Source organism: Mesoplodon mirus (assembly GCF_964341445.2).
Source record: "Mesoplodon mirus genome assembly, chromosome: 4".
In the NCBI taxonomy this organism is placed as follows: domain Eukaryota; kingdom Metazoa; phylum Chordata; class Mammalia; order Artiodactyla; family Ziphiidae; genus Mesoplodon; species Mesoplodon mirus.
The window spans coordinates 122,113,001-122,137,735 of record NC_138979.1 but is presented as its reverse complement, the minus strand read 5'-3'; the positions used below and the strand labels follow the sequence as shown (position 1 = coordinate 122,137,735).

General features: G+C 40.9%; 1 long non-coding RNA gene across 1 annotated transcript in view; it reads right to left on the bottom strand.

Annotated features, from left to right (window-relative positions):
- The window catches only part of LOC309802997, a 78,173-nt gene that overhangs the window by 33,625 nt on the left and 19,813 nt on the right, over positions 1-24,735 (bottom strand). The window contains exons 2-3 of the long non-coding RNA XR_014293875.1: positions 22,485-22,614; positions 16,457-16,754 (exon numbers count right to left, since the gene is read on the bottom strand). This is a non-coding gene — a long non-coding RNA (uncharacterized lncRNA). The remainder of the gene's footprint in view (positions 1-16,456; positions 16,755-22,484; positions 22,615-24,735) is intronic.

Sequence of the window (24,735 nt, the reverse complement as noted above, 5' to 3'; positions counted from 1 at the left end):
ACATAAAAATTTACATCCTGTCTTGACTTCCCATCTTTCCTAGTCCCTTCCACATTCTACCTTGTGTCAGGTACATTTTGAATTTTACATTAATAAATTCTTCAATAGATAGACCTTCAATAGATATACCACCTCCTGCCCCCAACCCCCAACTGCTTACACCTGCTTCCATAGGACCTGCTGACTCTCAACCCAGTGCCTTCTCTACTGGGCAGAGGGCGCCCTCATCCCTGAGACTGGTGCTAGGCCATCACCTTTCCCTGCCTCTCATCTGTCAACTCTTCCCTGGTTCCATTCCCTTCCCTGTCATGGGTTCATTCTTTTTGGTAGGTCTGTACTTTCATTTTGGTTGGTTCTTGGGAGTAATGGGAGGCAAATGTGTGCACCTTGTCCATCTCCATGAAACAGATGTCCTGGAACTCATTTTATAGAACAACGAACTGCTGGTCATTGTTGTTTTGCATCTCAGTTCCAATGCCCACTTAATTATGTTTGTCCTGCTCTTTCTTATTTAAAGACTGTTCTTGATAGAATATGCATTAGGCAATTTTTCATTTCCTTCGTCATAAGTTTATAACAATCTGTTCTCCTTGCTTCACACTCTTTTAAAATCTACCTTATTGCCGTTGAAAGTATTGCACATAGCTCATCCTATCTATAATTCTTGGATATTTGTCCCACCCTTGGGTATTTAGCATTGGCCATACCTCAACCTCTCTTATCATTTTGAGTCTAACTTTTAAAAAGCAAAATAAAATCTCCTAAAGTAAGTAAAAAATATAAAGTTGAATATCTCATTTCCAGAGACAGTGATTCCACTGCTCTATAAAGCCTATGCCTATGGGAGACTGCTTTTAAACTTCAAGTCCTCTGTAGTATGAATGTATGGCTCTGTGGTTAAGATGTCAGCTTTGGAATGGGATCAACTGTATTCAAATTCTGCTGTGCCACTTACTTGGCATGTGACCCCCAGGAAGATATATCACATGGCAGAAATTAGTGGGCCGTTCTCCACACTCCTTTCCCTTTCCTCCTGGGGATGCAGGTGACCATGTGATTGAGTTCTGGCCACTGAAATGTAGGTGGAAATTCTGGCCCACAAAAACTGCAGAGTCCTCCATTGCCTCAATCACCCTGGCTGCTGGCCTAATATGAATATCCAGGGCAACCTTGGAAGCCAAGGATGGAGTGGGAACTCCACCCCACCCTCAGCTGAGGCTGCCAATGAGATTTTACATGATTCAGAAATAACCTTTCCTTGATTAAGGGATCAACTTCCTTTTTGTTAATCCAATGAGGCTTCAGGTTTATGTTACAGCTGTTTGTTGTACTCTAACCAATATACTTAACTTCTCTAAACCTCACTTGTCTCTTCAGGATAATTCTAGTACCTACCTTCATAGTGCTGTTAAGAGGTTTGAAAGACAAGCAATGAATATAAGGTATGCCAATGCACAGTGCCTGGCAAATGGTAAGTACACAATAAAGGTTCATCATTATTATTCTATGAAACCTGTTGTTAATTATTGTTGTCTGTTATGTATGATATAATAGAAGGCTCTCACACACAGTAAGATGCCCATTCCTTGCTGCCTGAAATTCCACCATTCCTTTCTATAAATCAATGTCCTCTCCTTTAAAGAGTAACTTTCCCAGTTATAATTATATGTTTATATATTTTTTTGTTTACTGCAAAAAAAATCTATAAAATACAGAACTTATAAAGAACTAAATATTGATCATCTATAAATCCTGTCATTCACAGATAATCACTGCTAGCATTTTGGCATACTCCCTCCTAGTTCTTTATCTATTATTATAGGAGTACATATATATAATACACACACATATATAATCAAATTGGGAACAATACTAAACATATAGTTGCTTTTTTCACCTAACATTTCATCTTAAACAGTTTCCCAGTATTCAAATATACTTTGAAAAGATGATATTTGATGGGTGCTTATGGGCATACAACAATTTATTTAACTATTACCTGGATATATCACACTTTAACCATTCTTTATTGTAACACATTTTTGTCATTTCTACTAGAATAAATAATTGTAGAATCAACCTCTTGTATGTAAATCTTTGCCTCTCTGATTATTTTCCCTTTCTGCTTTCATTTTCCTTTACCTGGGCCCTTAAAAATAGCTTTTGATCCCACAAATGAAATAATAACTGATACTTATTTCATCTTGATCTATGTTTTACCTTTGCTATTTCTTTTGTTTTTCTTGTAGTTTTAAAACAAAAATGCACTCGGAAAAGTTCATACGTCTCTTCTCTGAATGCTTCATGTTAATATATTTATCAAATTGTTTTATTTGCAGAAAGAAAACACAGGGCTATATTTAAACTGTGAGAGTTAGAGGCAAAAAGAGTTCTGAGAGGGGGGAAAGGGACAGGAAGTGGATGTGAGATTAGAGATAAGATCTCTGCCTATCTCAGAATTCCACATCAAGGGAAGTCTCCTCTTCTCCTGTTGTCCCAACCATCACCAGTAGATGAGCTACTGTAGTCCTTCCTTTTATACTCAATCAGATGCAAAAAGAACATGAAACATTAACAAGCTAGGAGCCTGCTTTATTGAGATTTTGCTGAGCATATAGATAGCATTAACACCAAGAGTAAACAATGGGGGGCTTCCCTGGTGGCACAGTGGTTGAGAATCTGCCTGCTAATGCAGGGGACACAGGTTCGAGCCCTGGTCTGGGAAGATCCCACATGCTGCGGAGCAACTAGGCCCATGAGCCACAACTACTGAGCCTGCATGTCTGGAGCCTGTGCTCCGCAACAAGAGAGGCCGCGATAGTGAGAGGCCCGTGCACCGCAATGAAGAGTGGCCCCCGCCTGCCAAAACTAGAGAAAGCCCTCGCACAGAAATGAAGACTAAACACAGCCAAAAATAAATAAATTAAAAAAAAAGAGTAAACAATGGCACCAATAAAACATAATCCTTGCATTGGACTCTTGTTTATTGAATGGCTTTGGTCAGTGTCTATAGATAAATTAATAATGATTCTAGCTTCCTCTGTCTCTAGCAGCTAAATCAATGCCCACTCTTCAGGTCAAGAAGATGCAATATTTCTACACTACATGGTATCTTGGCAAAATGTTTGGATATGTGTAGGAATGTAGGTTTCAGCCTTCCTGGAAGGTTTCCATGAATCATAATTTTATATTCTCACAGATGGTATGGACCACGTAAGTCTGCAACTGGCTTGGAGTGTGCAGCAGAGTCATTTTCTAAGATAAATGCTCTTTTATCTCATTTGCATTTACTTCTGAATTGTTATCTATCCTCTTGGGTGAAGGACTAGTCACAGATATTTATTGGAATGACTGTGTTGCTCTGCTTCCCACTCAGGCTTCCATCAAAGTGTAACATTAAAATAATGGACATGAACTCGACCTTCAAGATGGTGGCGAAGTAAGATGTGGAGATCACCTTCCTCCCCACAAATACATCAGAATTACGTCTACATGTGGAACAACTCCTACAGAACACCTTCTGAACGCTGGCAGAACACCTCAGACTTCCCAAAAGATATATATTTTTTTTTTTCCTTATTCTCTTTTTGTGAGTGTGTATATATATGTTTCTTTGTGTGATTTAGTCTGTATAGCTTTGCTTTTACCATTTGTCCTAGGGTTCTTGTCTGCCCCTTGCAGAGCACAGGCTCCAGACGCGCAGGCCCAGCAGTCATGGCTCTGTGGCATGTGGGATCTTCCCAGACCGGGGCACGAACCCGTGTCCCCTGCATCAGCAGGCGGACTCTCAACCACTGTGCCACCAGGGAAGCCCTTTAGTATAGTTTTTAATGCTTGTTATCATTGGCGGATTTGTTTTTTGGTTTGGTTGCTCTCTTCTTTCTTTCTTTTATTCTTTTAAATTAATTAATTAATTAATTAAAATTTTGGTTATATTGGGTCTTTGATGCTGCAGGCGGGCTTTCTCTAGTTGCAGCGAGCAGGGGCTACTCTTCATTGCGGTGCTCAGGCTTCTCATTGCAGTGGCTTCTCTTGTAGTGGAGCACGGGCTCTAGGCATGTGGGCTTCAGTAGTTGTGGCGCACAGGCTTAGTTGCTCTGCATCAAGTGGGGTCTTCCCAGTCCAGGGCTCGAACCCATGTCCCCTGCATTGGCAGGTGGATTCTTAACCACTGCACCACGAGGGAAATCCCGCTTTTCTCTCTTTCTTTATTTTTTTAAAATTACTTTAAACTTTTTTTATTTTTAATAATTTTTTTATTTTTTATTTTAATAAGTTTATTTTCTTTTTTTTTTTCTTTCTTTCTTTCTTTTTTTCTCCCTTTTCTTCTGAGCCATGTGGCTGATAGGGTCTTCCTGCTCTGGCCGGGTGTCAGGCCTGTGCCTCTGAGGCGGGAGAGCCAAGTTCAGGACACTGGTCCACCAGAGACCTCCCGGCTCCACATAATATCAAACAGCAAAAGCTCTCCTAGAGATCTCCATTTCAACGCTAAGACCCAGATCCACTCAACGACCAGCAAGCTACAGTGCTGGACACCCTATGCAAAACAACTAGCAAGACAGGACCACAACCCCACCCATCACCAGAGGCTGCCTAAAGTCATGAAAAGGTCACAGACACCCCAAGACACACGACCGGATGTGGTTCTGCCCACCAGAAAAATAAGATCCAGCCTCATCCACCAGAACACAGGCACAAGACCCTCCACCAGGAGGCCTACAAAACCCACTGAACCAACCTTAGCCACTGGGGGCAGACACCAAAAACAAAGAGAACTATGAATCTGCAGCCTGCAAAAGGAGACCCCAAACACAGTAAGTTAAGAAAAATGGGAAGACAGAGAAACACACAGCAGGTGAAGGAGCAAGGTAAAAACCCATCAGACCAAACAAATGAAGAGGAAATAGGCAGTCTACCTGAAAAAGAATTCAGAGGAATGATAGTAAACATGATCCAAAATCTTGGAAATAGAAAGGAGAAAATACAAGAAACGTTTAACAAGGGTCTAAAAGAACTAAAGAGCAAACAAACAATGATGAACAACACAATAAATGAAATTAAAAATTCTCTAGGGCTTCCCTGGTAGCGCACTGGTTGAGAGTCCGCCTGCCGATGTGGGGGACACGGGTTCGTGCCCTGGTCCGGGAAGATCCCACATGCCACAGAGCAGCTGTAAGCCTGCACATCCGGAGCCTGTGCTCCGCAATGAGAGAGGCCACAACAGTGAGAGGTCCGCGTACCGCAAAAAAAAAAAAAAAAAAAAAATTGTCTAGAAGGAATCAATAGCAGAATAACTGAGGGAGAGGAATGGATAAGTGACCTGGAAGATAATATAGGGGAAATAACTACCACAGAGCAGAATAAAGAAAAAAGAATGAAAAGAATTGAGGACAGGCTCAGAGACCTCTGGGACAACATTAAATGCACCAACATTCGAATTACAGGGGTCCAAGAAGAAGAAGAGAAAAAGAAAGGGATTGAGAAAATATTTGAATAGATTACAGTTGAAGACTTCCCTAATATGGGAAAGGAAGTAGTCAATCAAGTCCAGGAAGCGCAGAGAGTCCCATACAGGATAAATCCAAGGAGAAACACGCTGAGGCACACATATTAATCAAACTATCAAAAATTAAACACAAAGAAAAAATATTAAAAGAGGCAAGAGAAAAACAACAAATCACATACAAGGGAATCCCCCACAAGGTTAACAGCTGATCTTTCAGCAGAAACTCTGCAAGTCAGAAGGGAGTGGCAGGACATATTTAAAGTGATGAAAGAGAAAAAACTTCAACTAAGATTACTCTACCCAGCAAGGATCTCATTCAGATTCAACAGAGAAATTAAAACCTTTACAGACAAGCAAAAGCTAAGAGAATTCAGCACCACTAAACCAGCTTTACAACAAATGCTAAAGGAACTTCTCTAGGCAGGAAACACAAGAGAAGGAAAAGACCTACAATAACAAACCCAAAACAATTAAGAAAATGGTATATAGGAACATACATATCGATATTACCTTAAATGTAAATGGATTAAATGCTCCCACAAAAGACATAGACTGGCTGAATGGATACAAAAACAAGACCTGTATATATGCTGTCTACAAGAGACCCACTTCAGACGTAGGGACACATACAGACTGAAAGCAAGGGGATGGAAAAAGATATTCCATGTAAATGGAAATCAAAAGAAAGCTGGAGGAGCAATTCTCATATCAGACAAAGACTATTACAAGAGACAAAGAAGGACACTGCATAATGATCAAGGGATCAATCCAAGAAGAAGATATAACAATTGTAAATATTTATGTACCCAACATAGGAGCACCTCAATACATAAGGAAAATGCTAACAGCCATAAAAGGGGAAATGGACAGTAACACAATCATAGTAGGGGATTTTAACACCCACTTTCACCAATGGACACATCATCCAAAATGAAAATAAATAAGGAAACACAAGGTTTAAATGATACATTAAACAAGATGGACTTAACTGATATTTATAGGACATTCCATCCAAAAACAACAGAACACACTTTCTTCTCAAGTGCTCATGGAACATTCTCCAGCATAGATCATATCTTGGGTCACAAATCAAGCCTTGGTAAATGTAAGAAAATTGAAATCATATCAAGTATCTTTTCTGACCACAACGCTATGAGACTAGATATCAATTACAGGAAAAAATATGTAAAAAATACAAACACATGGAGGCTAAACAATACACTAATTAATAACCAAGAGGTCACTGAAGAAATCAAAGAGGACATCAAAAAATACCTAGAAACAAATGACAAAGAACACACAATGACCCAAGACCTATGGGATGCATCAAAAGCAGTTCTAAGAGGGAAGTTTATGGCAATACATTCCTACCTCAAGAAACAAGAAAAATCTCAAATAAACAACCTAACCTTACACCTAAAGCAATTAGAGAAAGAAGAACAAAAAACCCCCAAAGTTAGCAGAAGGAAAGAAATCATAAATATCAGATCAGAAATAAATGAAAAAGAAATAAAGGAAAAAACAGCAAAGATCAATAAACATAAAAGCTGGTTCTTTGAGAAGATAAACAAAATTGATAAACCATTAGCCAGACTCATCAAGAAAATAAGGGAAAAGACTCAAATTAACAGAATTAGAAATGAAAAAGGAGACGTAACAACTGAAACTGCAGAAATACAAAAGATCATGAGAGATTACTACAAGCAACTCTATGCCAATAAAATGGACAACCTGTTAGAAATGGACAAATTCTTAGAAAAGTAAACCTTCCAACACTGAACCAGGAAGAAATAGAAAATATAAGCAGACGAATGACATGCACTGAAATAGAAATGGTGATTAAAAATCTTCTAACATACAAAAGCCCAGGACCAGATGGCTTCACAGGCGAATTCTATGAAACATTTAGAAAAGAGCTAACACCCATCATTCTCAAACTCTTCCAAAATATAGCAGAGGGAAGAACACTCCTAAATTCATTCTACAAGGCCACCATCATCCTGATACCCAAACCAGACAACAATGTCACAAAGAAAGAAAACTACAGGCCAATATCACTGATGAACATAGATGCAAAAATCCTCAACAAAATACTAGCAAACAGATCCAGCAGCACACTTAAAGGATCATACAGCATGATCATGTGGGGGTTATCCCAGGAATGCAAGGATTCTTCAATATACGCAAATTAATCAATGTGATACACCATATTAACAAATTGGAGGAGAAAAACCATATGATCATCTCAATAGATGCAGAAAAAGCTTTTAAGAAAATTCAACACCCATTTATGATAAAATCTCTCCAGGAAGTAGGCATAGAGGGAACTTACCTCAACATAATAAAGGCCATATATGACAAACCCACAGCCAACATCATTCTCAGTGGTGAAAAACTGAAACCATTTCCACTAAGATCAGGAACAAGACAAGGTTGTCCACTCTCACCACTATTATTCAACATAGTTTTGGAAGCTTTAGCTACAGCAATCAGAGAAGAAAAAGAAATAAGAGGAATCCAAATCGGAAAAGAAGAAGTAACGCCGTCACACTTTGCAGATGACATGATACTATACATAGAGAATCCTAAAGATGCTACCAGAAAACTATGAGAGCTAATCAATGAATTTGGTAAAGTAGCAGAATACAAAATTAATGCACAGAAAACTCTTGCATTCCTATACACTAATGATGAAAAATCTGAAACAGAAATTAAGGAAACACTCTCATTTACCATTGCAACAAAAAGAATAAAATACCTAGGAATAAACCTACCTAAGGAGACAAAAGACCTGTATGCAGAAAACTGTAAGACACTGATGAAATAAAGTTGGTACAAACAGATGGAGAGATATACCATGTTCTTGGATTGGAAGAATCAACATCGTGAAAATGTCTATACTACCAAAGCAATCTACAGATTCAATGCAATCCCTATCAAACTACCAATGGCATTTTCCACAGTACTAGAACAAAAAATTTCACAATTTGCATGGAAACACAAAAGACCCCGAATAGCCAAAGCAATATTGAGAAAGAAAAATGGAACTGGAGCAATTAGGCTCCTGGACTTCAGATTATACTACAAAGTTACAGTAATCAGGACAGTATGGTACTGGCACAAAAACAGAAATATAGATCAATGGAACAGGATAGAAAGCCCAGAGATAAACGCACGCATATATGGTCACCTTATCTTTGATAAAGGAGGCAAGACTATACAATGGAGAAAAGACATCCTCTTCAATAAGTGGTGCTGGGAAAACTGGACAGCTACATGTAAAAGAATGAAATTAGAACACTCCCTAACACCATACACAAAAATAAACTCAAAATGGAGTACAGACCTAAATGTAAGGTCAGACAGTATAAAATTCTTAGAGGAGAACATAGGCAGAACACTCTACGACATAAATCACAGCAAGATCCTTTATGACCCACCTCCTAGAGAAATGGAAATAAAAACAAAAATAAACAAATAGGATCTAATGAAACTTAAAAGCTTTTGCACAGCAAACAAAACCATAAACAAGACGAAAAGACATCCCTCAGAATGGGAGAAAATATTTATAAATGAAGCAACTGACAAAGGATTAATTTCCAAAATTTACAAGCAGCTCATGCAGCTCAATATCAAAAAAACAAACAATAAATATCAGAAAAACAAGCAACCCAATTCAAAAATGGTCAGAAGACCTAAGTAGACATTTCTCCAAAGAAGATATACAGATTGCCAACAAACACATGAAAAGATGCTGAACATCACTAATCATTCGAGAAATGCAAATCAAAACTACAATGAGATATCACCTCACACAAGTCAGAATGGCCATCATCATAAAATTTACAAACAGTAAGTGCTGGAGAGGGTGTGGAGAAAAGGGAACCCGCTTGCACTGTTGGTGGGAATGTAAATTGATACAGCCACTATGGAGAACAGTACGGAGGTTCCTCAAAAAACTAATAATAGAACTACCATACGACCCAGCAATCCCACTACTGGTCATATACCCTGAGAAAACCATAATTCAAAGAGTAGGCATCCCTGGTGGCGCAGTGGTTGAGAGTCCGCCTGCCGATGCAGGGGACACGGGTTCGTGCCCAGGTCTGGGAAGATCTCACATGCCACGGAGCGGCTGGGCCAGTGAGCCATGGCTGCTGAGCCTGCGCACCCAGAGCCTGTGCTCTGCAACAGGAGAGGCCACAACAGTGAGAGGCCCGCGTATCACAAAAAAAAAAAAAAAAAAAAAAAAAAAAAGTCATGTACCACAATGTTCACTGCAGCTCTATTTACAATAGCTAGGATATGGAAGCAACCTAAGTGTACATCAACAGTTGAATGGATAAAGAAGATGTGGCACATATATACAATGGAATATTACTCAGCCATAAAAAGAAACGAAGTTGAGTTATTTGTAGTGAGGTGGATGGATCTAAAGTCTGTCATAAGAGTTAAGGAAGTCAGAAAGAGAAAAACAAATACTGTATGCTAACACATATATATAGAATCTAAACAAAACAGAACAAAAAAGGTTCTGAAGAACCTAGAGGCAGGACAGGAATAAAGACGCAGACATAGAGAATGGACTTGAGGACATGGGGAGGGGAAAGGGTAAGCTGGGACGAAGTGAGAGAGTGGCTTGGACATATATATACCACCAAATGTAAAATAGATAGCTAGTGGGAAGCAGCTGCATAGCACAGGGAGATCAATTCAATGCTCTGTGACGACGTAGAGGGCTGGGATAGGGAGGGTGGGAGGGAGGTGCAAGAGGGAAGAGATATAGGGATATATGTATATGTATAGCTGATTCACTTTGTTATAAAGCAGAAAGTAATGCACCACTGTAAAATAATTATACTCCAATAAAGATGTTAAAAAAAATAATAACATAAAATAATCGACACACGTCTGCCTTTCTGTCTTCACACAAAGGATGGTCACTCTCATTAACATCGTCTTCAAATAAAAAGGGCAACAATAGGAGGTACAATCAAGGTCCCAGCAGGAAACAGATGGCATACTCAAATTAGAGTAATTCACGGAGGGCTTAATGGAGGGACTGTTTACAAAGGTGTGGGCAGGGTATAGGGAAAACACAGCAATAGTATGATGCTCTATGCCTAGTAAACAGTGGGGCGGTGACTGTCCCTAGGCCTGAAGGCGTCAGTTACAAGAGCCAGAAAGGACAGAATCATGTGGAAATGTCTGTGTTGACTTACTTAGTTTAAAAACTGAAGTAATGTTAACTTACAATATTGTCTTAGAATATTATATTAGTTTCAGATATATAAAGAGTGATTCAATATTTTTATAGATTACATACCATACCAAGTTATTATAAAATGTTAACTATATTCCCCGTGCTGTATGTTACATCCCTGTGATGTACTTATTTTATAATGGGTAGTCTTCACCTCTTAAGGCCCTTCACCTGTTTTTCCCACCCCCACCCCTTTCTCCTCTGGTAACCACTAATTATCTGTGAGTCTGTTTGTGTTTTGTTATATTTTTTCATTTGTTTTGTTTTTTAGATGCCACATACAGTGAACACATATAGTATTTGTCTTTGTCTGACTTACTTCACTAAGCATAATACTCTCCAGGTCCACTCATGTTGTCACAAATGGCGAGATTTCATTCTTTTTTACTGCTGAGTGATATTCCATTGTGTGTGTATATGTATATGTATATATAAAACATCTTCTTTATCTATTCATCTGTCTATGGGCATTTAGGTTGCTTCCATATCTTGGCTATTGTAAATAACACTGTGAACACTGGGGTGCCTATATCTTTTTGAATTAGTGTGTTGACTTGCTTTTGATAGAGGGGTGTACCCAGCCCTGTGTGACCCTGAGGAATAAACACCCTGATGTCACTCAACTCTCTGCCCTGATCTCTTGCTGTGATTGCCTTGGTAGAACCCAACTAGAAGCCAGAGAAAGGTATAGCCATACCAGTCACTCTCACAGGGCAGAGAGCAGGAGAGAGGGGGGGAAGGTGAAGAGTTAACATGGAGAGATGCATGGAAGATAGCTGGCAAAGAAGAAAGACCAGAGCTCAGTGTGGATGTGCCAGTAAGAGACATCTATGAGACCTCAAGACAAGGGGTCAGGGAGGCAGGGCATCTACGACTGCAGTTCAGGCCAAGGCCTGAGCTGGAGACACACACTTAGGACTCAGCACATAGATGCTTTTTAAAGCCACGGCGCTGAAGGCAATCATGAGGGGGGTGTGGAGGGAGGTGAGATCCGTGGGCAGAGACCTAAGTCTGTCCTAGCAAAGAGGCTGTAGGGAAAGGAAAGCTCAAGGGTTGTAGAACCTGGAGGGCAGGTGAGCAGAGTGAGCACTGGAGGGAGAGAGGAACCGAGGGCCAGCATCACAGGAGGCTCATGGGTTGACTTGGAGGAAACATGAGACATGGTGTCATTGGTGACCTTGCTGAGTTGTGGTGGAGACTGAGGGCCCAGGGCTTGACTGCAGAGCTTGGCAGAGGGAATGGGAGCAGGGGATGGAGAGTATGAGTGTGAGCAACTTTTTTGAGGAGTTTGTGCTGCGAAGAGGGGGAAAGAAATGGGAGGGAGCAGCAGCAGGAGAAGTGGAGTCAAGAACAGGCTTTTTAAACAGAGAGATAACATTAGGTTTGTATTCTGATGAGAATAATCCAGAAGAAAGAGCAAAAACGATGGTGGAGGAGAGAGAGGGGACTATGGCAACAAGATGCTCCCAGGCCCCCCGTGTTAGGGCAGCTGCCACTCAGTTCCGGCCAATTGCGGCCAGATCTCTGGTTTCTCTAAGAGAAGTCAGCAATTGACTTAAAAAATCAAACAAACAAACATGAAGTCTCCTGATATTTAAATGATGACAACTAATTAAAAAATTTTTTTTAATTCTCTGAAGCCCAAACAAAACTCATCTGCAGGCTGCCAGTTGGCAACCTCTCCTATACAGCAAAGCTTTCTCTCTTCCACGGTTACCAGGTGTGGCCTCCTGATTTAGGGACCTTTGAAGGACACTGGCTGTATGATCTCTAGATTCTTTCAACTTGTAAGGACCCATGCGGTGGTGCTTGGCCAGGGTGGGGTTAATGATACAGTCACTGTCCCCTTCGTAAAGGGCAGCGGAACTGAGGTTGCCAGTGCGGGCTGCACATCCTATACTTAAGTCCTCATAGTAAATGCTTATGCTTCACATATGCCCTTTACCTCCTCCCACCTCCTGCTCACTAAGGAAACTTACTATTATCTGCAGGCCAATGCAAATAAAGGTCACCAAGAGACACTTTCCAGCCAAACACCGAATGCTGGCATGCGGTAGAAGGGCTGATTGTTTGCAGGTTCCCAGCTAATAAAAGAAATGCCAATCAAAGGGGGCCTCTGCCTGGTCTGAAACTCACAAGGAGCCCTAGCTGTGAGCGATGGCCCCAAGCAGGACAGCGCTCGGACTTCCAAGGATGCCCAGCACCTGCACAGAAAAACTGCAGAGCCTGGAGAATCGACGGTCCTTCACTGACCCAGGGAGGGCATGGGGCCTGCCAGGCAGGGAGGAAGGAGAGCTAACATAGTCATACAACTGCCTTCTTCCAGAAGCAAGAGTGAGGAAAGCCACCTTGGGTGGGCTGCTGCGATTTTATACTCACAAAACTGGTCTTCAGAATAGGGTTAAAATCGTAGACCTCTCCAATTTTCACCATGTGAATGCAAGCATTAAAAATGCTTCTCTGGTCACAGTGCTGGTTTCCCCTAGTGGTGCCTGGCTCTGCCTGGAAGCATAATATCAGCCCCCGAAAAGCTGTATTTTAAATGAGTTCCTCCTATTTAAGAATGAGTCACTAAAGCTTCAATTGGAACAGAAACAGCTTTCATCTCTGAAACATTCTGCTCTCAGTCACCTTTTGGTTCAGTCCTATGGAGAGCAAGACAGGAAAAATGTTCCAAGTATCCTGTCACACTGTGAAGCTATAAAGCATACCTGTTTTCCCCTCCATCCTGCTGAAACCTGCCCAGGGAGAATAAAGAGGGCTTGAGGAGAAGAGAGAGTCCTCCATCAAAAGCACTTTTAAATATCTTCACCAGGGAGGTTAAAATGATTCTCCCTGCTCCCAGGGAGAAGGAAACTGGGGAAAAATTGATCAAGAGCTCCTTGGTAGGGCAGGATTCTGGAAAACAGCAAAACCAAACAACCATGGACAACATTTAAAACAAAATGAGATAACAAAGTATCCCCATGAACCCCAAAATATAAATGGGTGGAGACAAACCAACACTAGTAAGACCTGCATAGTAGCCCATCTGTGCAGGAGGAAGAAGAGGGAAGCAATGGGGCTTCTGACTTATGGACCCAAGAACAGAAAAACCACAATATAGTCTATAGGTATCACTGGAAAATATGGAGGACGAATTTGAGAACAGCAGCTAAAACTGGGAGGTTTTACCTTCACTAATAGCAAATGAGTGCAAGGGGCCTGAAGTAAGAAGGACAGAAGGGGCCCCTGTGAAATCAGGGCTCCCTTCTAAGACGGGACTCATACTAGGGAGGAGCTGCTGGGAGGGCAATCAAAATTGAGCAGAATAGGGACAACAGAGACAAAGGAAAGAGAAAGTTCAGACCAAAGTAGGGGAGGGAAACAGAGCCAAGAAAGCTGAGAGAACAAGCTGCTACATACTTGAACACTGCACAAAATCAACAAAAGAGGGGCTCTATGAAGTAAGAAACACTTTGCTGAGCCCCCGCCTCATTCTAAAGTTGAGAAAAACTAATTTCACTAAAAATGAGCTATAGAAAAATATCAAGGTAGATACCATACAAATTATCATAAGGAAAAAGAAAATAATGAACTCAATAGCATCCCACAGGCAAAGCAAGCAAGCCAGAAAGACATGTCCACAATATATTGATAGAACAAAATTGTAACCTAATACTTTACAATGAGTTCAAAGACATTAAGAAGATGATAGAAGACTTGAAAAAAAAATCAAAGTTAGAAAAACTCAGAAATGAGGTGAGAGAACTCACACAAATTAGAAACAAAAGAGAAAATCATTTCAGAAATGAAGAGTAAACTAGAAGGAATATAAGAGCAATACACAATCACGCCCTAAGAGAAACAAAATGTGCTAAGGAGAAACATTTTAAAAAGCAAAAAGAATCTGGATGATGCCAGATTGTGGGAAACTCTGAAGAGTTCAACAGAAAATGAGAAATATTAAAGATATACAAGGGGTATTGAATGTATAGGTAAGAGTCCCTGCAGAAGAGAAGCCAGATTCAAAGAACAAATACTAAAAACTATAACTCAAGAAAAAAAATCTCCTAAAATAAAAAAATATATATTTGAAATACATATGGAAAAAAAAACACTATGTACCTGAGAATATCAACCCCAAATGATCAACCCAATATGAGGCCGTATCTGGAAGGGGAGGGAATGAACAGGAAGTGAAAATTGTTTGGGCACCTAGAAAAAATAATACGTGAATTATAAGGGAAAGAAAATGAAATTGGCATTAGTTTTTTTTTTTTTTTTTCCCCACAGCAATGCTTTTTCCCAGAAGGAAGTAGAGTAAGATAGTCAAAGAAAGAAAGTATGAATCAAGGATTTAATATCCAGCAAAACTCATTTTCAAATATAAAGGGCACAGACAAACTTAGCAACATGCAAGGACTCAGGGAATATTATTCCTAAGACCCTTTCCTGAGAATGAGCTTCGGACAACCAAGATGGCTAGCACGGCACTGATATAAGGACTGACGGTGGACATTACATATAGTATATTTTACCTGTGGAACAAATACTATGTGAGGGTTAAGAAACACTGTAGACAAAGTGCAACTATGAAAAAATGGGGGAAAGTAGATGCAAAATATATGCATAGATGTATATATGTATCTACAGACACATACCTTTCCTAGCTGTGTTCACTGAAAAGGCCTAGACACAAAGACTGAGCATCCCTAGCACTAGATATGGTTTTAAAATGTAATTCCTCACTAAAAGAACCTTGGGCTCATTAGAGAAATGGTAAATTCCAGGTATAATGTGATGATTTGATATAGATGTGATAATTTGAGTTTCAGTAATAATAAATGCAATGTATTTAAGCAAATAATTATGTTTAAATCCATAAGTTCTTAAATGATCTCTTAAAAAATGAATTGGTCAACTTTGAGGTATGACAGGGAACTAATTCATGAGAATTAGTAAATGAAGGGAAAGAAACACACATTTATCTTTCTTTCCCTACATGAACTATACCATTGATTAATCAATAATAATGAAGAATCTCTTTATAAATGTATTCCAACTAATAAATGGAAAGAAAGGATAGAATTAAAATAGCATCATTTTGCAAATCTAATGAGTTAAAGGATGTACACATTAAGCATCAAAGTTGTTCCTATCATTAAAAGAGAGACAACCAGATATCACGTGCCTTCTATGATCTTACCAAATACCACCTAAAATCTTGCCAAAGTGAGTCTGATCCAGGGTCTGGATCCAGTTGCCAATTTTCAGGAAATACAGAGGACATGGGAACATGTTGCACTGCACCAAGAGACTGCAATCAGCACAATCCAGATTTGGGGAAACTCTAAAGATCAAATGGCCTGGATTCTTCCACACAGATTTTAAGGAAAAGAAAGGGACAGAGAGGAAATCTATAAGTTAAAAGAGACTTAAAGACACACTGAATTTTTTAAATAAGCAAGACTAAACTATAGTGCTAAAGATGCACATATGCAGGAGAACACTAAAAAATGCAGCGAAGTGATTATAATAAAGTCAGGATATGGTTACTTTTGTGGGGAAGGTGAGACTTCTGGGTGGGTGTTTTAGTCAGGGTTCTTCAGAAAACAGAACCAACAAGATATTTATAGATACATACATACAAATCTATCTATCTATCTATCTATCTATCTATAGATTGATAACAGGAATTGACTCACATGATTGTGGAGGCCGAGAAGTCCCACGATCTGCCATCTGCAAGCTGGAGAACAGAAAAGCCAGTGGTGTAATCCAGCGTGAGTCTGAAGGCCTGAGAATCTGGGGACTGATGGTATAAGTCCTAGTCTGAGTCCCAAAGCCTAAGAATCAGGAGCTCCAACGTCTGAGGGCAGGAGAAGATGGATGTCTCAGCTTAAGCAGAGAGCAAAGTTGTCCTTCCTCTGCCTTTTTGTTCTATTCAGGCTCTGAATGGACTGGATGATGCCAGATTGGGGGAAACTCTAAAGGTCATATGGCCTGGAATACATAAATTTGAAGGAAAAGAAAGGGATAGAAAGGCAATCTGTAAGTTGAAAAAGACTTAAAGACACATCAGATTTTTAAAATGAGCATTGGTAAGGGCAATCTTCTTCACTCAGTCTATTGATTCAAATACTAATTTCTTTCAGAGGCACCCTCCTCACAGACACACTCAGAAATACATCATGTTTTACCAGCTATCTGGACATCCCTTAGCCCAGTCAAGGTGACACATAAAATTAACCATCACAGTGGGTGACAAAGTCCTATTTATTGACTTGACAAGAATGTTCACCTCAGAATACCTGTCATACAATTGTTTTATGTTGTTTTCTGTATCTTTGTTTTATAATAATAATATCATATTATTATAATAATAGCCCACCTGAAAGGGCTCTCCGCCCTCTGTGGGTGGGAGAAGAGCCTGATGTGAGGTTAGGAGATGGGAGGAATTCCTCTACAATGTTGGGGAAGCAAGCAGGAAGCGAGGTGGCCCTTCCCAGTAGGCTGATGAACCACCAGCACATTCCTGGATTCTCCTTACTGCGTGGGAAATATCACTGGACCCTCCTCGAGAGAACTAGTAATTAATAATACTGGATAATTATTATTTTTAAGTCAGGAGATATGCAAAAAATACTTTAACTCAGACAGGTTAGGAAAGCTCAAACTAATTTCACAGACACCTTTTGAAATAGGCTGTAAGTGCATGAGGATTGGAAAGGGGGTGCATGACTTTCTGGAAAAAGCGAACCTTGTTCCAGCCCTCACTGTCAAATGCTGTTTCATCTAGAGCTGTGGTCAATTCAATTGAGTGTACTACTGTGCTACGGTTATCTAATTCTTGGTGATTTAAAGACTTTTAAAATCTGTAAAATGGAAACATTTCATCCAATTAAAAAGAAAATTTCCCATTGCAAAAAAGCTTATTAGCCACTAGAATAAATGACTAAAGGAAGTTTTGCTCTCTCTTTCCCATGACAGCTCACAGAGCCGTCTGCTCAGAGTCCCCTAGGTGCAGGCACACGTGGAGACAGATCTGACAGATGTCTCTTTGGTGTCTCCCAAGGAGATTATGACTGCACTGTCACTGCCCAGGTGTGGTGGCCATCACAGGAAGGCAGAAGAGCATGGCGGCTGGAACATAGACGTGTGTCAGAAAGATTTAAGTTCAAATCCTGGCCTTGGTCACTTACTAGCTCTGTGACATGGGGCAAATTAATTAACCTTTCCAAATGTTTGTTTCCTCATCTATAGAATGAGGGTAGTGATCACAACTATTTCATTAAGTTGTGTGAGAAATGAATGTAATGATGGATGTAAAGGGCAAAATACCTGACACACACAAGAACTCACTAAGTGTGAGCTATTCTATCTTTATTACTATTAACGTCAAGGTCATCACCAGAAGGATAGCCTATTAAGGAAGAAAATACTTTAGACCAGTGGTTCTCAAAGTGTAGCCCCCAAACCAGCATCATCTGCATCACTTGGGGACTTCTTAGAAACGCAAACCACCCCCCTCCCTCCAACTCCAGACCTACTGAATCAGAACCTCTGGGGTAGGGCCCAGCAATGTGTGTTTTAACAAACCCTCCAGTGATTCCAGGCAAGCTAGAGTTTGAAAACCATTGATCTCATTCCATCGTCTGTTGAAGCCTCCTGTAAACTTTTGCAGCCAGAGAATTTGAAATTTTCAGGAAGGCTGCTAAAATTTTGTTTTATTGACCGAGAACAATCAACTTGAAATCTAGCCTTGATTCTATCAGCCAGTGATGCTGAAGAGAGAATCCCTGCCTGAAGTCCCACTAGCTTTGTAAGTACACTGAAAGCAAGATTGTGGATTGTCATCTATGTGTTCCCCAGCATCTCACATGCTGACAGGCTGTAGACACTCGATAAATATTCATTGCCTGAACAATGAATGAAGAGTTAGGAGAAAGACTGGAGATGATTATAGCATTCCACCAGCAGATAAATGCAAATCTAAGGTAATCTAACTTAGGATTTTGCTTTAAAATACTTGCTTTCTAGAACTCAGGGGACAATCATTTGCTTGGCTTAGTCAGCAATGTAAGCATATCTTATTAAAATGTACGACTTCCAACTGAAATTTGAAAAAAGGATCAACAGTGATTTTAAAACCTTTTAAATAACTAAATTCCCACTGAAACTGAATTTGGGGCAGTACTCAGTTAGCCCTTGGATTAAAGAGACAACCAGAAGAAAACAAATGGACAAAAAAGGATTTTAGCTATTGTTTTAAATGCAATTCTGGGGCTAGACCCTGAAAACAAAGAGAGGGGAATTACTTTCTCCCTCTGTGTATGTATATACATATATATATTATATAATATATATATATATTTTAATAGAAGTATAAATGATCCTTTATACCCTGAAGCAAGATAAAAATCCAGATTAATAAAGGAAAATAAAAAGACTATACTGAATATAATTTATTAAGGCAGGAAATTATAAAAATTTTGTTTAAGAAGGTTTCAATAATTCCAAATTTCAATTAATCTGCCTAGCTCATTAAACTAATGTATTTAGAAAGCAGCAGTCATTATCTAGTTGAAGCACCACACCTTCATATAGAAAAATATCTTTTCCTTTAAGAATTAGTACATAAAACTAACAAGTGCAATTCTGGGAGGCACAGGAAAATTAAACGCAGTTTGGCACCCATACACACCTAGTGACTCTACAGAAAAATATTAAAGTAATAAAAACGTGCCAGCAGCAGTAATGCCAGGCTCATCCATATTTATTTTGCCTCTTGTATTTGACCATCTATCAGTGTGAAGAGCCCTCAGTAAAAATGAATGGTTTTATCAATACTCTCAGCAAAACATATTTGGTTTCATCATTGTAAGATCTACTGCCACCAACCTTGAAAGTTTGGTCTCCTGGCCCAGGGACACTACCTCTCTTGCAGATCAGTATAATCTGATGAAAAGCATATATTATCTAGAGCAGCTCTATACATTAGAGAAAAAGAAAAAAGAAAACTGGGTGACTGACAGCAGTTCCTTGGTGGCACTTGATGAAATAATGCAGCATTAGCTAATGAATTAATAGGGATATTGGACCTATCATTTTTTACTTTGGGATTAGAAGTAATGGAAGACCCTCGGGCACTAAAGAAGCAACATCCATTCATTTGTAAGTAGGTTGAGAAAGATAAGAGACATCCCAAAGAGCTTAATTTACTCTCAAGGAGAACTTACCGACTCATACATTCATCCATTCAGTCATTCATTTAGTTCTCTGTAATTCTGTACTTGGGTGCGCCTTTAGATTTACTTTAGTATTTAAAAAGTAGGACAATTGACTTGTCCATTTTTCTCTGCATTCTATTGACTCTCTTTTTGGTGACTGCAAACTTTTCAAGGATTCCTTCTTGTGAGACATTTAGATACCTCTCTAATCTTTCTGAAATTAATAAAAATAGTTTAAAAAGATTCCTCTTTTAAAAGTTGACAATGTTCCCTCCCTTTATTTTTCCACTTAAAAAGGTTACTTATACCCTACAGCAGTGGTTGTTCACAACTGTGATAATGGAAGAAAAACTCAATACTCCTTAAAGAGTCACATGTCTGCTGAATCTTTGCACAGTTAAGGAGAATATAAATTTCTAATATTGAAATTAAGGAATTTGGGAGCTGAAGAATACAAACGGTACCTAAGAAAGAAAAAAATGCTCCAACCTCCACCTGTGTGTAATGACTCCCAAAGCTCTATCTGAAGCCCAGTCTCCTTTCTGAGCTCCAGGCTGGACACAGAGCTGACTTCCTGACGCTATCATTCTGATGGTAAAGAGGTCTGCAAGGTCTTCTCACCCACATACACACACCCGCACACCCCCCCACACACACACACACATTTGCCATCATGAATTCATGAAATGGCCTTTTTTTTTTCTTCGGTACGCGGGCCTCTCACTGTTGTGGCCTCTCCCGTTGTGGAGCACAGGCTCCGGATGCTCAGGCTCAGCGGCCATGGCTGATGGGCCCAGCCACTCCACGGCATGTGGGATCTTCCCGGACCAGGGCACAAACCCGTGTCCCCTGCATCGGCAGGCGGACTCTCAACCACTGAAATGGCCTTTTAAGAGTGGGCCTTTATACGGGAAATGAGCCGGCTTCTCCATCTAGAGATAGACTCAGGAGACTGTATCAGCAAATGTTTTCTTCCATGCCTGTTTCTGATGCCAACCAATGTTGCAAACAGCAGATGACCATTCTGATCCTCCCAGATGCTAGCAGTGCAGTTAGGAGCTGTCCTCACTACATTCCCCGCTTGCTGGCTAGCATTTGAAGGAGCAATTTTATTACTTGCTTAGATTAACTGATGACTATACACGCAGAGGTCTTTTTGAGAAAGCTTACTTAATAGTTCTGCAGAAGCTATGCATTTGACCCGAAGAATAAAATGGGTGGTCAGTAACTACAGAGGTGTATTCCAATACTTCACTATTGGCTCACTAGCACCTGAGTCTCTTCATTAGGGATGAACCTCAGACCACCAACTGCTGGGCAAAGATGACGAGAGATTACAGGACAAAATCTGAGAGATGGCTGTCACTGCCACAAGCTGGGACCTATCTCTGATGTGTGTATGTAATTCCTGCTGTAACAGGGTCTTTTCAGTTACACATAGTAAATCCCCTCGTTTAAATGACTGGGATTAGGTGATCAGTACTGTTCCTTTCGCTTTATCAACCTATAAGATGAAATGTGAACTCACGTAGCCTCGAGGGAAGGGATTAAGTCAGGCTGTATGATCAAGGCCTAATAAAAACCCCTCAAGATGTTACAATGGTTACACATGCTCCAAAGGCACCTGAGACTTAACATGGCCAAAACCAGTTATCATCCTCCTCCTAAAATACCCTGTTCCTCTTCCTACTGCCATCTTTCCATGACTGGTGCCATCTGCCCGACCACATCTAGACACCATGTCCTACCATTTCTAAATCCTATTTGATTTACCACCCTGAGTTGTTGGGTCAGATATAGTAGTTGAAAGTGGACATTTAGCAGGTGAGGCAAGTTGAAAGATGGAATGGACCACCGTGAGGAGGCCGGGGAAGTCAGGAGGAGGTGGTAATGCTCTCTGTCCTTCAAAGAGTCCTAGGTAGTGAGCTAACCATTTCCGGCCTATATGGGTGGAGCATGTGTGTCTGGAGGAGATCCAAACTGCATGTCCCCCTCCACAGAGACCCTCTGTACTGACATACTTTTTTTCAATGGCTTCTTGGTACACTGGTACACCAGAAGCTGTCAGGAAGTCCCCTTGGAGACTGACAATTGCTGCAAGTATTGGCTGGCTGCTGAGAGACTAGTAGTGAGAACTACAGGATGTCATGTTCCATGTGGCGCCACCAAAGTCCTGAGAGACTCTGCAGTTCTGGTTACCATGCTGTCTAGCGGAGCCCCAGGTATAGGAATTGAATGCAGGCCTCTCCAGCCACTGCCACCTCCTTCCTCCCTGAATACAGCAGCCACCAGAACACGTGACCGTGAGAAGTGTGAAGGTCAAAGCCAGCAAGTTGAGTTCAAACTAAGCCACTGGTTAAAGAGACAAGCTGGAAAATGAGAGTTAGAGAATGGAGATGTGGGGCAGGGAGTCAAAGCACCAGGAAAGTCAAAAGTGAGAAGAGGCAGAGTTGCTCTGGATGAATTCTGAGAACAAAGTGTGAATGCCTGTTGGGATCTTTACCTGCTCCCAGTATTCTGTTACTGGGCAAGCCAAGACCGTTCAGATGGTTCAGACACGGAGCAGAGCAGCAAGGTGAGGTGGTTCATGCTCAAAATCCACGATTCCACTGGGTTGTAGCAGGTAAGCTCATCTGCGGAGGAAGAGAGACTGGGATAGGTAAGAGATTCCCCAGAACTGTAGATGTCTGAAATAGCCTCTGTGGGAATGGAAAGGGGGTTGACCAGGGACACACAAGCAGCACCCAGCAACCCCGGGGACCCCGTTGAAGCTGGAAACCACACATTTATTGTAGCAGCCTTACACTTGAGTGTGTGGTTTCCTATAGTGCTGCTGAGCAGTTTCAGGAGGAGAGGGAGCCAACTGCAGAAGTGATAAAAGCTTTGCCATGAACAAAGTAGGGTACAGTGGTCATACAAGATAAGGGAGTGAGGGAGAAGCAAATGAACATTTACTGTGTAGGTCTAGATTGGAGAAGAAAAGAAGGTGTGAGGGTTATTTCTGTTTCAACTTGGCTGAGCCACGGTGCCCGTTTATTTGGTCAAATATTTCTGTGAGGGTGTTTTCAGATGAGATTAACATTTAAATCAGTAAACTTTAAGTAAAGCAGATTGCCCTACATAATGTGGGTGGGCCTTAGCCAATCAGTTGAAGGCCTTAATAGAACAAAAGACTGACCTCCCCCAAGCAAGGAATTCTGCCAATACACAGCCTTTGGACTTGAACTGCAACATCAGAGTTTTCCATGGGTCTCCAGCCTACCAGCCCACCCTACAGATTTTGGACTTGCCAGCCTCCATCATCATGTGAGCCAAGTTCAGTAAAGGTAACAATGTGGGAAGAGGAAGAATGGTAAATTACTAAATTCACAGTGAGGGGAGTTTCAGAGTTCAGATGCAGAGTAGATCTGAATGAGAACAAAGTCAGGAGAGTGGAGGCAGAGAATGAGGTGCAGGTGCGTCCGTGGGCTGTCTGCCCACATGCATGCTGAGGCAGTGCACTCAATGAGTGTGGGAAAATGGAGAGAGAAGACTGCGAGCCGGGGTGCCAGCAGACAGGGAGGGCTGCCTGCTCACATTCCAATGGCTCCTTATCACCTCTAGGGAATGGCAGGAAGCCCTTCATGACCTGGCCCTTTGCCCCTTGCTGGCTCACCTCTGCTCAGCCCCAGGCCAGCCCAGCCTCAGCCACCCTGACTTTCTCATCCGTGGTGTGGAAGACTAAACTCTCAGTCTTCAAGCCTTTGCACATTCCATTCTTCTTGCCCTTCTTGGAAAGGCATCCACTCCTCGCCCTCCCCCAACCCCATTCATACTGGCAGCTTCAAATGAAATCAAAAAGAATTCTCACCTTGACAAGCACGCCTAATAAACTCAAGATCATCTGGGCAACAGTCTCTTAAAAGGTCAGGAAAATTTCTTCCTATACTCAGTAATTAGCTGTACCTTGAATGAAACAAACTGCACTTTTCTGTGGAACTGCAAGTTCCACAGATCCTTTAAAAACTTTCAGGCTGGGGCTTCCCTGGTGGCGCAGTGGTTGAGAGTCCACCTGCCGATGCAGAGAACAAGGGTTCGTGCCCCAGTCTGGGAAGATCCCACATGCCGCAGAGCAGCTGGGCCCGTGAGCCATGGCCGCTGAGCCTGCACATCCGGAGCCTGTGCTCCGCAACGGGAGAGGCCACAACGGTGAGAGGCCCACGTACCGCAAAAAAAACAAAACAAAACAAAGAAACTTTCAGGCTGATCAATCCAAATCACATCCCAGGATTTGAGCTTTCAAGATTTATTGATAATTCAGGTAGCATCAGAGAACTGTATTAATTACTTGCAAAGATGATAACAGGTGGCAACAGATGGACTCACCTCTAAGCTCTTCATTATCTGCAGGCCCTTGCCCATTGCCAGATTTCAAATCTCAATGTTTAGTGCAGAGACATGCTTTCTGCCTGATTTCTTTTCCTATTCTTGATTTCCCCCCTTACAGCCTCTCTTGAACTTAGTACTTCATCCAAAAAGTGGTAAATAAAACATGAGCCTGGTTTTAACTTTTAAAGCATAAAGTAGTTTAATAAATAGAAGAGTGGATGGATGTTAATCAATTACACTTGATTCATGGCTTTCCAACTGATACCTGGATCAGAGACTCTGGCAGTAAACTTTAAGGAACCAGGAGCTCTGATTTCTTTCTTTGGCCTGAGAAAAATTCACCCCTTTGGCTCATTTTCTTCCCTCCATAAAGACTGTATGATGGT